This window comes from Pongo abelii, chromosome 10 (genome assembly GCF_028885655.2).
Source record: "Pongo abelii isolate AG06213 chromosome 10, NHGRI_mPonAbe1-v2.0_pri, whole genome shotgun sequence".
Lineage (NCBI taxonomy): Eukaryota > Metazoa > Chordata > Mammalia > Primates > Hominidae > Pongo > Pongo abelii.
Window position 1 is genome coordinate 19,655,001 of NC_071995.2, and position 3,973 is coordinate 19,658,973.

A 3,973-nucleotide genomic window follows, 5' to 3' on the forward strand; every position below is an offset into this window, starting at 1 on the left:
GCACCTACAGCAGGCTAGGACTGCATAGCAGGTAAAACCTGCCATGCCTACCAGTCTTCAAACAATGATTTACCAGCACTGTTGTATAAATATTCCAACTTTCTTGCTCCTTCAGTAAGATAACTCTGAGACACATATTCTGTACCTACTCCTCGTATCCCCCCAAGAATTAAATTTCAGTTACCCACAAAGCTGTCTTGGTAAGTCAGCCTTTATTGGAGTTGCCTAAAATCCCATCAACTAGTCACACCAAGTCTTTGTTTTGGGGGGCTTCTGTGGAAACCCCTACTGAGACATTTGGCAGCAGAAATGGTTCTACGAATTAGATCTTCTAATGGATTCTGGAACTAGAAATTGTGGAGAGTGATAGCTTGTGGTTAGCTGTGGCATCATAATTACAAAGACCCTCAACTATTATATATTAGGGTCAGACTAAGGTGAAAAGGGACACACTAGTTTATGCAGTACCAGTAGAGTTTGGGAGATATTATAAGGACTGTGAAATATTTGATTAGTTGGTGTCATTAAATGCCATTGATGCACTAAAGGAAAAACACTGAGGCTCAGGTCATCCAATCAGAAGACAATGTGAAAACTGAAAGAAAAGCCTCTATAATAGCATTTAGAGACTCAAATCCTGCAGCTAAAAGGTCAACTGCTGAATATTAAGCCCAGATCCTGAAAGTGAGATTAGCAATTATAATAAAATTCTGAATTCGGAATCCCTGTAAGTCAAGGAAAGTCCTCTGATAGAAAAGGAATGGGATTCAGAAAACTGGGAAGTGGACACATGGTTAGATGCACTTGAAACATGGGTCCCCAGGATCCCCTAAACCCTCTAGGCCAGAAGAAGTCATCCAACTCCCCTGCCTTCTCTTGTCTACAGATCATGCAAAATCCTCACCTGTAACAGATGCTTCACCCAGAGCAGATAATTCTTGCCTCAAGAATTGCCCCCACTTCTCCTGATTGCTTCCAGGCCAATAACTAGGGCAAAGTCGTAGCATAGCCTGCTATGTAGGACCTGCCTACTAAATAATGGGAAAAACTAGAAGAACATGCCTGGGAACAAATCTTGAGGGTACTGAACAAAAGGAGGTACGATATAATGTTGGATAAAGACATTTTTTTCTTTATCCAACTTGACTCAGTTTGACTCAGAATTGAGCATCCTGGAAAAGACACCTGGAATTGGTCCTAACTCTTGCTAGAATAATTCCTTGAAGCTAGGAAAAAAAGATAGTCCTACAGTAAAAGAGATGTCATACCAGAACTACCTTGGCAGAAGATTGAGGAAAGAGTCAAGGCTCAGAAGGTGAACATGCTAGAATGTATGCATTACGTAACATCAGAGAACCAACCAGCTGTGGTTCACCTTTATGTCCCTCAGGAGGTCAGAGGACACTCCCTTCACCAAACAAATAACGAGTGAGCCAGTGACAGGTACATGGGCATTATTGAAAAGTTCAGTGCTGGCTGTTCTCTGTATGCTAGAATTGATGGTAATAATGATGCTACGCACCTGGGCTCCCTGGTATTAATGGGCATGATAGGATCTGGAATTGCAACAGCCAGATGGCAATATTTAATCATCAGAGGCAAGGTAGATGTAATAACTGTAACAGCAACAAGGCTAAAATGGCATCAGAGAACCCCAACTCACAAAGATCTGTGGCAATTGCTAAAAGATCATCGTGTTCCTTTGGGTGAGATAGTTTCTAGACCTGAGCTGATTCTCAGACCCAAAGTCCACTGATGGAAGGAGATTCTCAACCCCCTTGAGGAAGGACACTGTGACACTATCGCAACTATAAAGACTATCAATTTTCCCAGTTCTTCTCCAAGGAGATCTATGGATATTTGATAGAATAAAGACAATGCCCAGACTATGTAAGTACTGTTGGCTGCAGGGTCTTTGCTGATACTATTAGGAGATTCAAAGCACCATCATAGCCCCCCTGTTAGGAGGAGAGTCTACAAAGGCAAGGTAGCAAATGGAGGTCGGGACCAAGACCTTCCTACAGGCCGTGAATCCTCTTGTAGTCATTTTCTGAATCTTTGCGTGCATTGTTAGGATAAATGCACTTAGCATTCATCCTCACCTTTGTTCTCTAACCCATGAAATAAGAGCCATAATGGTATGAAAGGCAACTTGTATGCTTCAATCTAACCCTTCCCCATACAACACTGTAAGTCAAAGTAATACTACTTCCTGGGAGGAATGGGAGTTTGGTGTCACCCTCAATGTCTTAAGGAATGCAAGATGGTTGGCTGGTCCCCAGTAAATTCCTCTGTACTCTACCAGTCTAGTCCCTACAAAACCCATATGGGTCATAGGAAATGATAGTGGATTTCAGTAAACTTAACTAAATGGTAGCCTTAGTCATTGCAGCTGTGCAGGATGTGGTATCTTTAATTAAGATACCCTATTAAGAAATTAACAGTCTCTGGAATATAGTATGCAGCTGTTAGTTTGCAAAAGTTCTTCTCAATCTCCCACCAGAAGCAGCTTACGTTCACTTGGGTTAGACAGCAGCACACATTCATGGCCTTGCCCCAGGACTTTGTTAATGCCCCTGCTCCCTGTACTAACAAAGACCAAAAGGACATTGATCATCTGAGCATTTTATAGAACATCATGTTAATCCACTGTATTGCTGATATTATGTTAAATGAACCTGGGGAGAAGGAAGTGGTGAGTCCTCTGGATACCTTGATAGGACAGGGGCATTAGAAGGCAGATTCAGTGGCCTGGCACACTGGCAAATATTTCAGGGGTTTAGAAGTCTGGGGCATTGTATGAGTTTGTTTTCATGCTGCTGATAAAGACATACCTGAGACTGGGAAGAAAAAGAGGTTTAATTGGACTTACAGTTCCACATGGCTGAGGAGGCCTCAGAATCATGGTGGGAGGTAAAAGGCACTTCTTACATGGTGGCAGCAAGAGAAAAACGAGGAAGATGCAAAAGCGGAAACCCCTGATAAACCCATTAGATCTCGTGAGACTTATTCACTACCGTGAGAACAGTATGGGGGCCACTGCCAGCATGATTCAAATTATCTCCCACCAGACCCCTCCCACAACTCATGGGAATTATGGGAGTACAATTCAAGGTGAAATTTGGGTGGGGACACAGCCAAACCATATCAGGCATGCTGAGACATTTCTCTACAAACACACCCAAGATGAAAGATAACTGCTGTGCTTTCACTACCATTATTAGGTAAGAGCCACAACATTTGGTAAGTTCCTTTGGATTTTGGAGACAATACAAACCGTATTTGGGAATATGACTCCAATGTGTTTATCAGATGACTTGGAAAACTGCCATTCTCAACTGAAGCCCAGGACAAAAGACAACTCTGCAAAAGGTTCAGACTGGTACTAGCAGCCTTGCCACGCAGAACGTATTACCTGGCAGATCCCATAGAGCTGTATTTTATGGTAGGTTCTTTGGAAAGCTCTTTAAAGATTCACAATGCTAACATCTTGGATTCTGGAGCTAGGCAGAAGAACTTCACAGCAGAGAACTATTCGCTCTTCAAAAAGTAGCGTCTAGCATGTTTCTGGGCTTTTGTAGAGACTGGGTACCTAACCATGGGTATCAAATAGCTAAAAGATGCCTATCATGAGCTATGTATTGTCTAACTCTCCAAATCACAAGTTCTGCTGGGCATATTATCAACCTATCATACAAAGGAAATGGTCCACTCCAGATTGGGCGATGCTAATCCAGAAGTCATAATCAAGTTATATGAAGAGGTAGTTCAGACCTCTGCTATGAATCTTTGTTGCCCCCAGTAATCTCTTTGTCCAGTCCACTCGTCTGGTACTTCCCAGGAATCAAGCCCTCTCCTTTCTTGGACAAACTTTTCTCAGTCACTCACCTCTCATCTTACCAGATACTTTTCTGTGACTCTTCCTCACTTCTCCATTACTCCACACCACACACTCCCCAACCCATCCTACTTT

At 42.6% G+C, this 3,973-nt stretch overlaps 1 pseudogene; it reads right to left on the reverse strand.

Annotated features, from left to right (window-relative positions):
• LOC100442821 (adenosine 5'-monophosphoramidase HINT1-like) overlaps window positions 1-182 on the reverse strand; it is a 1,274-nt pseudogene extending 1,092 nt beyond the window's left edge.
• Between the last annotated feature and the right edge of the window lie 3,791 nt (window positions 183-3,973).